The 12,438-nt window shown below is 43.1% G+C and overlaps 1 protein-coding gene across 1 annotated transcript in view; it reads right to left on the bottom strand.

Annotated features, from left to right (window-relative positions):
- The window catches only part of slc16a10 (solute carrier family 16 member 10), a 185,372-nt gene that overhangs the window by 39,154 nt on the left and 133,780 nt on the right, over positions 1–12,438 (bottom strand). The gene's annotated exons all lie outside the window — the stretch shown is intronic.

Raw genomic sequence — 12,438 nt, forward strand, 5'->3', positions numbered from 1 at the left:
TAATAATAATAATAATACTTCATTACATTTACATAATGCTTTTGTCACTACCCAGAGTGCTTTACACAGCGAGTGGGGAGCCGCTAATGTGCAGAATCCACCTGGATGATGCAATGGCAGGAAATGTGCGCCAGTGCACTCAACACATATTAGCTGGCACGTGGTGAAGTAGTGAGAGAAATAGCCAATCAGAGACAGGCGGCCAGAATGACCAGGCTGTGGTGGGCAATTTAGCCAGGACATCGGGAAACATCCTGCTCTTTACGAAGGATGCCCAGGGAACTTCAATGACCACAGAGAGTCAGGAGCTCAGTTTTACGTCTCATCTGAAGGATGGTACCATGTTTACAGCACAGCGTCCCTGCCACTGTGCTGGGGCCTTGGGATCCACATTGAAACTACAGGGTAGGCGCCTCCTGCTGGAACGTAGGTAAGAATAAAGCAGAAACCTCATGAATTACAGTATTTCCACGCTGCCACTTCCTAAGACACTTCACACCTAAAACATCTTTTCAACACTTTATTGTGTAAGAGATGAACGAAAGGCCAGCTTTCCTGGAATCAGATACTTTTCTTAACTGATCTCTGCCAATATTTAATTTCTACTGGTGTCCTCATCGAGTGTGTGATTCACCATTTAGTCCAAAGATTTTTGCTGGATTCTCTTTAACAATGCATCAGAGAGAAGCAGAGACCTGGAATATACCCCCACTTAACCTCCTGTGCTTCGGACTAAAAGGTTTAATTCTCTGAGCCTGTCACAGTAGGACATGTCCTTCAGCCATGGGGTGAAACTGGTTGCCTTCCTCTGCACAGCTTTAAGTGCTGCTGGGTCATTTTTCTGTAACATGGTGACTAGAACTACAGATGTGGTCTGACTAGTGTATTATACGGTCTGACTTTAACATCTCTCAATTTATATTTAACAATGTTTTTTTTTTTTTTTTTGGCACACTGTATTAATCCCCAAGGGGAAATTGGAGGTCAGAGCAACAGGATCGGCCATTGTAAAACACCCCGAAGCAATTTTCACGTGCCAGACTTTACTCAAGAGCCCAATGCTGTAGGATCACTTCTGTCAGTAACGGGATTTGAACGAGTAACCTTCCAGATACCAGAGTAGATCCTTAGCCTCAGGGCCACCATTCTGCCTTTTTACGATATAAACTAACATTTTATTTGCCTTTTTATTGACTTCTGCACATTGCTTAGACAATGCAATAGTTGCATCATCATAAACCCTTAAATCCCTTTCAGAGGTTACTTCCTGTAAGTGTCTCCCATCTTGGATTCTGAATTAACATTGCCTGTGTTTGCACTCTTCTACAACCCTACACTGTGTTTCCAAGTGTTTGCCCACTTCTGAAGATTGTCCAAATACTGTACTTTTTAATTGTTCTCACTGCTTCCTCATTAACTGCTATCTTACACTTTTAGTATCATCAGCAAATTTCATACTTTATTACTAGCTACACCAGAATTTATGTGATTAATATAAATTGGAAAAACTAGAAGCTCAAGAACAGACCTCTGAGGCACTCCATTGATGACCTCACCCTACATGGAGAATTCCCTTCTTTTCTGTACTTTTTTGTCTCCTGCTTGTTAATTAATTTGAGATCCAGGTTTGTAGGTTACCTCTGATGCCTACACCTCCTGGTTTCATAATGAAACTTTCATATGAGACTTTTGTCAGCTAGTCCAGTAGCTTTGTTCAGAAAACCTAACTGGCAGTCCCTATAGTATTTTATGTAGTGGCATTCAAAACAGGCCTTCTAAAAGCAATATAATGAGATCAGATACAAAGTGCGTGTAGTCAGCTGAATAGTAAACTAAGTCAATGATTCAAACAAAGTTAAAATTCCATTAATAGTTTTATTAACATTCATTGAAGAACTCACTAATGAAAAATGAGCGCAATTCTATAACCACGTTACTGCAACACATCGTGAAAAGGCAGCGACTATTAAAAAGTAAAGCCTGAAGTGAATGCAGAGGAAGACGCCTAATTATTAACCATGTGGTCTCAGCAAATTCTGCTACACGTATGCCATTGATCTGCTTTTCTTTTTTTTTTCCTTTCACAGTCGGCATGCTGACGTAGGTTGTTTACACCTAGCGCTCAACAGTGATTCCTGTGGCTGGTTGCCCAGACATGTCTCAAGATGTAAAACCGTACAGACTCACATTTGGTAACCTAATCGCCAAGCCATGAATCTTTTTTTGTATAAAGCATCTTTTGTAACAGGCAGCCACAGCAGAACAGTAGGTAGCTTCAGAAGAACGGGTTGTAGTTTACTGGTCTTCTTAACTTCGGCATGCAGTTTACAGCTTTCTCTTTGTTTTATCAATTTGTGCTCTTACATCCATCCCAAAAACATGTTTGGTTAACTTGTGACCTTAAATGGGCCTGGTATGATGAGTATGTACCCTTCAATAGGCAGATGCTCTGATCAAGGCCAAGTCCTGCCTTGCACTTAATACAGCCACAATAGGCTGCCTCTTCCTGCTACCCAAAACTGGATTATCTGGGTCAAACATGGACGGAAGGACAGATAGCTGGGTGAATGCACTCTTATAAGAACCTCAAAGAGGTTTACTGGATTCTCAACAAGAGGACAATTGATTATTCATTCATTTTGCGAACCCCCATTTTTAATCTAAAGGATCTTCATAGCACTGGGCACAAGGCAGTAAGAACTCCTGCTGATTACTCTTAAGCACAATGGATTGAAGTCAACAATTAAAATAGCTTGAACTGTTAGAATAAACTGGCAGACACAACAGAAATGACCCAAAAGTCAAGAATCTATCTTACTAAACCACAGTTAATTTATGCACGGCGGACAAACCGAGGCGCATGCGCGCTGTGGCCTTGGCGCCCACCCCAGAGTCCAGAGTCAAACGCAGCGGCTTCCCAAAACGCGGTGGCTTCCCAGAGTCAGTAGGTGGCGCCCAGACAACACAACCTGTGAGAGCCCAAACAACACAACCTGTACAGTCATGGATACAAACAATGAACGAAGGCGCCCACACAAATAAACCGCTTTAGTTCAAATAGGGTTATTGAATTAAATGGAAACTTTACCATGCCTATGACCTGTGAACTACACCTGAGGTAAAGCGTGCACGCCACTTTGTACAGCCGCCCGGACTCGACCGCCCACACCACCAAATATACCCTCCATGATATTTCATTACGCAGCGGCTTCCCACCAAGGCGTATATTGCGCCGTGGCGCACGCCCCAGAGTCGAATGCAGCGGCTTCCCAGAGTCAGTAGGTGGCACCCAAACAACACAACCTGTTCACTGCCAGCAGTCGGTGTCAGCAAAGGCAACAGAATCATGTCTCCACAAAACGAAACTGCTTTAGTACAGATATGCTTATTGAATTAAATGACATTTCCCCAGACGCACCCACCCTCCATGATATGTCATCCATCCAAATATCGAACGGAACAGAAACTGATTGCCATTCTTGGATTTCCGATTCGCTAGCAAATCGCGGGCTTACTTGTAACACTATACCCAAGAGTTGTGAAGCAGAAAAAACTCCAGAGAACAGGAAGGACTTAAGCTCAATATGTTACAACACTGCAACCAAATATAGAATGATCAAAGCACAAATGTGCAGTGCAACTTAATTTTTTTATCAAATACTGTACATTTAAAGTTAATTAAAGCAAATGTGCCAAATAACCATTTAAATTGGGTCATTCCTACTAAGAACAAGCTACTTTAATGAATGTAAGGTGCCACATTTCAAAACCTGCCCCAGGGTAAGGAAGGAAATCTACCAACTGTGCCTGCACATGTACAGACAGCAAGAACTGGAGTATTAGAAGCAGTTACCACAAGCATATTAAGATTTTTGAACGGACTTTCTCCTTCACAAGAAATTCACAGCTCTCTTTAACTGTCTAACCACATCTCTTGCTCAGTTTGTGTCACTCCTAAGTTTATAGGGTCATTATTGTCACAAGTACAGATGAAGTGAAATTCTTACTTGCATGTGCTACTCAACATGTAAATCATCGCTACTCTCCAGCACCATAATTAATAAGTGTAACTATCTTCCTTACCATAAATGACTACCTTATCTCGACTTAAAGCAAGAAGTTGAAGGTGTTTGTTTTTTAGTAGATTTAACAAATCAAGTACAGCTCACAATATCCTAGTGAAATGCTTTGGACAGTGTGTTGATTTTAAGAACAGCCAGGCAATATGTGCTGTTGACTCAATGGGAACAAGCTCTTACTTATTAATATAAAACTAGGTGCAATTGTGAAACCAAGGACCTCAAATATAGTTCCTAAGACAGGGGGAATGGTGCAAGAAAAAGGAAATGGACTTTGTGACATAGTGCTCGGCTGTCAAGAAGGTGCCAGAGAGAAAAGGGGCCATAAAGATGCAAGATGGAAGGTGAGCCTGGCAAAATCTGCCTGGGAGAAGAACTTGTTCTAAACTTATTATTTAGTGCCCTAATTGCCCAGCTCATCCTCAGACATGATTATCGATGGTCCCGAGTTCAAGGATGTTATGGCAGATGCAGCCAAGCCAGACCTTCACAAGGGGATAGGTAAAGGCATGGATGATTCCTCTAAACTTGTAGGTGTTGGCATAGAGAGCCCATATGGAATAGGTTAGGAGGAAGAAGGGAGATCAGGGACATGAGGTTACCTTGTTCCTTAAAATTTATATTGGAACTTCCATACAATCAAGTCAGACTTAACAAATCAACATTCCTGATTCTGAAAGTGGAAAAAAACGTCTCAGCAGCATCACCCCCATTGAAAGTGGGGTCAGAAGGTGACTTAAGGCAAATGCTTAACAGCTGGGAGGAAGTGTAACGTCAGACCGAAAAAAAATGAAAAGTGAAAAGAAAGAAAGAAAGTAAGTGTGTTGGATTAGTGCTTTCCTCAGTGGGCAAGTGGATGAGCCACCTCACAGGATACACAGCAACATAATGTACAAGGTTGAAAGCAGCCATGGAGGAGATACCAGTCACTCATACCACTCCAAAAATATACAATAAGCACTTAACCTAACAGGTATCAATGGATACAGGCCTGTTAGAGAGGACAAAGGTTTTTGCTTTGTGTTCAATGTGACGTGTTCTTAGCCCTTTTTTATTCCTCTCTTGGGTTTATTTTTTGTATAGTACAAAAAAACACATCATTGTAATTCTTTGGTTTTGGCTCATTTTCGGTGTTGGGGACACTACAAGAGTGTCCTCTATTATCATGACACGTAAACGATTTTCTAATGGTTAAATAAGCAAGGTGGTTGACTGGAAGTCATCCTTAACTTTAAGCCCTCTGTTAGACTGTCTAATGAGTGTGCCATATCAAAACTGGAATCCGGCCCAGAGCTGATAGCTGTGCATATTGATCTGAACATGTACAAGTTGTTCAGAAAACTAATTGGTAAGTGGCATGGAATTAAAAGCTAGAATTTCATACCAACTAGAAGTGCGCTCAACGATGTATTCATCAGGATCAATTCCTGCCCGTTGAGTCAGCGTGTAGATATCTTCTGCAGACTGTTTTCTTTTTCTAGCCTATGACTGCTGAAGATGTTTCTTCAAGTTAACTCTTCTAGCTGAGGTGTGCTTGACATTTCTGCCCACCTCAGCAACTCTTTCTGCTGTCAAGTCCTTTCATTTTTGTTTAGTGTAGGTCAAAGGCTGGGTGAATGGAAAATGACTGAGAAACATGCTGTGATAAACTAAATCTAAAAAAAAGGGCAAAGGACATTATTTGTCATAAAATAAATGACTGTTTGGTGTTGCAATTCTGAACTAATAATTACTCTTCCAAAGATAAGCATTACTTGCTCCTCACATTTAAACAGCAGGGATCCTGAGTTTGCCCTTCTGTAGCAAATCCCTCTGGGCCACTTGACATAACTGTTGTTCATGTCCGAGTTAAAACACGCAATTTAAAGGAAGTGTCACTTCCCTCCCCTTAAGTCCTCTGCCCTCACGTCAAGGATTTCCTACAGTACATGCTGTGCCCTGAAGATAAGTCTGTCCCTGGGAGCTTGACTAGGTACTCTAATCTACTTGGCAGTTCAGAGATAATCAGAATGGATACTAAAAACACTCACCACTGCAGCCTTGAAAGAATAGGCAACCCAGAAATGGACAACTGGAAAGGAGAACAGCTGCTGATCGAGTAAGCACACCTCCATCTGGAGTAAACAATTCTCATTCCCACGAAATATCACAGGAGAAGAGGCATTTAAGGAAAGGCTAGTGAGAGCTTTCAGGAATTCTCTGGCATTCTAGTGAGGGGACGTGCAGGTTAGGTTAAGTGCTTATTGTATATTTTTGGAGTGGTATGAGTGACTGGTATCTCCTCCATGGCTGCTTTCAACCTTGTACATTATGTTGCTGTGACAGCGCCTTGTTTTCTATGAGCCTAAATTGGAATATTAACTCTTTTAGGGCGGATGTCGACTTTTGTCGACAGGAGGGGTTGAAGGCGAATGTCGACAAAAGTCGACATCCAGGGATAAAGGGTGACAATCAGCTGTTAATGGCGACAAATCTCACTGTCACGTCACAGGCATTCCCTCTGTGCTTGGAGGAATGCTAGACTCGTTGACTCGGCAAATAAACATTGCGTGTGCGTGAGTTGCGAAATGTAAACAATGGCAAGATGGCACCGACATGTGAAAAGGCAGCGAAGCAAGTGCAGAAAAGAAAACACTTGGCAGACGTTGTTTTGCGCATTACCGCGGAGTCGGACTCTTGATTTTTCAGAATCGGACTTTATTGGCAGTGATCAGGAGATCGAGCAAGAGAGTTAGAAGCAGGCATCAGCTGATCAGACACCAGCCGATGCCGCGCGAGCGGATCTGCTGCCAGTTGAGTGCCTTCGCGCAGCCGATGCATGTACGGCAAGGTTCGCATGGGATAAATACACATACATTGATCCGTTGAGAGCCGATATGGCTACCGGAGTTTACAAGACGGCATGGCTTGTTTTTGGACACGACAGATCACCAGCTACTGTACTTCAGGCTGCTCTCTCCTGATGCTGCTTTTCAGCTACTGTCAGACGAGACAAACAGGTAGGCAGAGATTTTTTTTGAATCGCGGGCTGCCTTTGCATCGCATTCTCGTTATTCAAAGTGGAAACCCACAACGAAAGACGAGATGAAGCGCGCTGTGGCATTACAAATAGAGATGGGACAGAACTGGTGAGATAACTTCAGGGAGCATTGGTCCAAACGTGTTTTGTCCCCGGGTGGCTTAGGTACGTGCTGCTGCAAAGTTTTATTCACTTCTGTAATAAACAGAAGCAAATCCCATGGGGTGAGCCAGGCTATAATGCCATACATAAAGTTCATAAAGTTTCAGAAGATGAAAAGAGGTGACAATACGGTTTTCATGCAGGCAGAAAACTTGGTGGCAGTGGCATGGCACGATGGCAAATGGGTGACTTGTCTCTCTACAGTACACACTAACAATATATGTGAGAAAATGCAGCAACAGACAATTGAAAAATAGGCATCAAAACAACACATAGAGAATTCAGGCTCATACAACATGCAAGACAGTAACATTTGTCAAAAGTAAATATTGTTGATTTGATATGTTAAACAATTGCTTTGTGTTCTTTTTTAAAAAATGTTAGTTTTTGGAAAAATATTCAGCCCTGGGAGAAAAGAAACAAAAAAAAAATTAGCCCTAAAAGAGTTAACATTAGGTAAATGGATGGACAAGGGATGTTCCATCAGGATCTATGAGGCACAGTACAGTGCCACTGAATGAGCCTGACTGTATCAAGAGTCCCTCATCATGCCTGGAGCTGCAGCTTGTTTCATCTTCTTTCATCTTCATTGTCTTTCTGCACCCTTACATGAACCAAAACAAAAATGGCTGGCAACATCAGCGTAAAGGTCTCCTGACTCGCCTCACAAACATATAAGCATAAAGGTCTTCTCACTAACATCTAATCAATCAGACGCACAATGACACAGCCCACCAACATGTTTTTTTGAGAGTGTGCCAAAGGTAAATTTCTGACCTTCACCCAATCAGTTTAAACTTGCAAAAATAAGAAAAAATAAGTAAAAACACCACCAGGAAGACACAGCTCAGCAAATTACTAAAGAGTTTGTCCCCGGAAATACAGGTATCAATGGATGTACATTAGGAAACATGTTCTTCTCAAAAACCATAATTCTATTTGTGTACTAATTGTCCTGTACCTCTTGGTGAGTTTCATTATATTCCGCTACAAATTCTTCTTTTTAGCTTTTTTCATACTTCTCTCCTTTTTGATTGTCCATTCATTCTTTCATTTTTTTAACTCACTTATACCTCACAAGAGTTGTAGGAATGTAGACAAAGATAATCCATGGCAGAACACACTCATATTTTGTGATATGTGAAGTGTTAACTTGAGACTCTGGTAGTGTGAAACCACAAAGTTGTGATCCAAGAAAGACTACAAAAAAGCCAGATGGTGACAGTGTTGCTATTATCATCACTATTATCCACAAGCAATCGTTTCCCTCTTTGATGTTCTACGTTCAGTCCTCCTAGGAAAATCTGGAAGTTTTCTAGTGCTATGCTTTTATCACACCATTGTCGAAGCAAGAATTTTTTTTAGTCAAATCACAAAGTGAATATTTAGTTAACAGACAGGCCCTGGAGCCTGTAAAGGTGTCCATCCAGTCGTCTGTACTGCCCACTTTGGGTGGCAGCAGTTTTAAATAAAAAAGGAATCGAATACAATTTCCAAAGCCAAAATAACAATCGAAAAGTTGACACTGTGAAGATGTGAAATAAATAAACAAAACTCAAGCAGTGAATCAAAAATTAAAATTGGGATACAAAAGAGGTCATGCAATCAGAGCCAAATCAAGCAGTCATTAAACAAAGTCAAAGAACAGAAGAATTTGTAACTGGAATATACTACTTGATTGTCTTGCCTGGTAACTGCACAACCACTGCCAAGGGAGTGCCCATAATTAAAAAAAAAATACAGCATACAAATAAATTGTTAAGTGTGACCTATAGGCTGTAAAGCAAATGGTGAGCCAGTTTCACCCTTTCCCCATACTCACTGCACCTTCTTCTGCTCCTACTGTATATCCATTGTGATATATGGCCGGCTGTTCATCCCAGCCAATACCCCAGGCCGCCAGGTGGAACCCTCCCTGCAGCATGGAGGTGCCCTGAATGCCAGCAGGGAATCCTGGACAATGCAGTTTTTATCCCCAGCCCTGCTGGATACCATGGGGGCCGCTAGAGGATGCTGCAGGGAGGAACAAGGATTATTTGCCCTACGCCCCGGAAGTACATACAAGTCACATGGACAGGAGGAATGATGTGCTTCCGGGGTGAAGAAAAAGGATTTTTATCTGACCCGGAAGTGTTCCTAGTCACGTGGACAGAGAGGGTGAAACGCTTCCAGGTCATGGTCTATAAAGGACTATGGGAAATCCCAGATGAGTGAGCTGAGCTGAGCTGGGTGGAAGGGTGGCAACGCGTCTGGGAGTGTAGGATTGTGATTATTGTATTGATTAGTGATTTATTGTATATGAGTATAGGGGAGTGGAGGGTGCTTGGTGCACATTATTATTATAAAATAAATAGTAATTGGACTTTTATCGGGTATCTGGCATCTGGAACAAGGGTTCAAGGGAGTGAGAGTGCCCCCTATAGACCACAGTGGCATAGCCGGCAGGATTCTCTAGCGTCTTTTGCAGAGGACCTGTACATAAATTTTCTGTGGTCAGAGAACCCCCAAGAAGGCAGTGTCCGGACACGCAGAAAAAATCACCAAAGACCCACGTTTACCAAGTCCGTTATGGGAAAGAAGAGGGGTAAGCAGAGGGGCAGCGCCAGCGGAGAAGCTCTACTCATCATGGCCGATGTTCGGGATGAGCGTAGGAGCGGCCACACGGATCGGGAGAAGCCTACAGAGGAAGAATTCAACAAGGTATGTGCCGGGGAACTAGTGGATAATATCTTTGAAATAACTCACATACATCGGAAATCATCATCCGGAGGCTCTGCGGGATGCAGGAAAAGCTCCTACTGACGGTGGTACACTCTCGTTCGAGCCGGTGAGAGGGACTAAAGACTTCTGCATGTCGGCTGCCGGCAAGGGACACGTGACCCAACCTGAAGCATTCTGAGAAGGAGGAGGTCCACATCCCACTGTTGGCGCCTTCGTCTGTGAAAAGACGGACTTGGACTTTCTGAAGGGGAAGGGGGAGGCGAGCGAAGCACTGCTCACCCCGCAAGAAAGTAAGTAGGGCCGGGAAATGGCTGATCGGTCTGTCGACAAATTAATAAAGACAGACCGCAGTTCGCCAAAGAAGGCAACCCAGCCCTCAGGCAATAAGAACTCCAATTCCCAGAAGCCTCTGCGAGACCCGTCAGAGCACATGCCAGCAGCGGGCGTGCTCATTGGCTCCCGGCCAGTAGGTAAGGCGAACAAGGAAGTAAGCTTGCCTCCGGCCGAAGTAAATAACATTTTGGACTTGCAGGAACTCGAGAAGTTAATCGAGCCTGTAAGTAGTTTCTTGCAGGTCCTGACAAACATTGAGAGGATCGTTGGAGAATTGGGAGCAGTGGCCGAAGCGCCGTTGAGGAAGGTGAAAGAATACCTGCGGCGGTTTGGTTGGGAGCCTCCCGTACTAAAAATGCGACGGTACAGATAAGCGAGACCCGTACCGTATATAATAGATGGACACAGAGTGAACCGGGCCCGCGATTGTTCAGTAGCAGGTGCCAATCCTCTGTGAACCCTACAAAAGAGTCTGAAATGATGACCGAGTGGGCGGGGGAAGATCCGATCGTACCGGAGCAGCTGAACAGTGCTGTCTTACGGAACAGGGCGGATCTAAAGACGCCGCCACCGGTCGTTGTTAAATCTAAAGGGGTGCAGACAGGAAAGGGGCTCTCTTTTACTCATAGGGAGACCCAAACTGTGAACAAGCCCCAGATTAAACAGTTGATCACTAAAATAAAAAAGGGGTCTCCTGACAAGTTGGAAAAGGGGTTGGAAAGCTCAAGGGCGGACGATTATTTGCCCTACGCCCTATAAGTACATCCAAGTCACATGGACAGGAGGAATGACGTGCTTCCGGGGTGAAGAATAAGGATTTTCATCTGACCTGAAAGTGTTCCTAGTCACGTGGACAGAGAGGGCGAAACACTTCCGGGTCATGGACTATAAAGGACTATGGGAAATCCCAGACGAGTGTGCTGATCTGGGTGGAAGGGTGGCAACGCGTCTGGAAGTGGAGGATTGATTAGTGATTGTTTATTGGTGGATTTAATGAGTATTGTGGAGTGTAGGTGCTTTGTGCACTGTTTATTAATAATAAAGTTGAATATTTGGACTTTTACCTGGTGTCTGGAGTCAAATCTGAGGGTTCAAGGGAGCGATAGCGGCCTCTACAGACCACACCATGTAGCAGTAATAGATATATTGTTACGTGTGAAGAGTATGGTGAAGTTCTTACTTGTAAGTCCAACCAACAAGCAACACATTAACACAATAGTGTTTTACTGTAGACATGTAGTTGTAAAGCACCCTGGGCTAGTCTTCAGAACAGAAAGATGCTATATGATTTGTTTTTTATTTAAAAAAAGTCTTTAAAACTACAGCAGTAAGGCAAAGCTTTTTAAGAAAGTGCACTGCAATAGGTTGGTGACAGCTTCCCTTTCACTGGATCATCCTGAGTTGGACATTTTTTGGCTTGGGATAGGCTAGCTTCTGTTTTGGAGGGCCACAGCAGATCCTGAGGTGGCTAGTCATTTAATCTGTTTAGAAATCAACTTCATGCCGGTTAATAAATTCTTTATTGGAGAGCCACGGCTTCCTTGTTTACAATTGTACAGTTTTCAACAGTGTAAGGTGAGCTGTTCTAGGCAGCAGGTCACAGGCATGTGTTGTTTGGTACTATTTTAGATGGCTGTATATTCAGCTTCAGACTGATTAGGTGGGCTCAGCTGTTTGCTAACACAGACACAAGCTGTTCATTTCAGCCGATGACCCACATATGCGATGGTTTTGAACATCCATCAATTTTCTGAAACTGCATTAGACTATAAACACAAGAAGAAAATCCACAGCTTACTCTAGCAGTACTGATAAGGTGGACTGAAGGATTGTAATTCAGCAGGCACACTCGCATCCACACTCACTAACAGCCTAAATTAAATTAAAATCCTAATTATCCTCGGACGCATGTCTTTAGGATGGAGGAGGAAACCAGTTTAGCCGGTAACATTGTTTTCACATAGAGCATGCAGACTCCAATAGACTGTATTGACAGTAAGCAATGGTAACTATTGAGCATCCCTAAATTCATAATTTTTTTAAGTCTGAAATATCTCTCAGCCATAACCCAAGAGAGGTTAGGAGCACACGCTGACACAGCGCATTGCCGCATCCACCACACGA

The sequence above is a fragment of the Erpetoichthys calabaricus genome, chromosome 3 (genome assembly GCF_900747795.2).
Source record: "Erpetoichthys calabaricus chromosome 3, fErpCal1.3, whole genome shotgun sequence".
Lineage (NCBI taxonomy): Eukaryota > Metazoa > Chordata > Cladistia > Polypteriformes > Polypteridae > Erpetoichthys > Erpetoichthys calabaricus.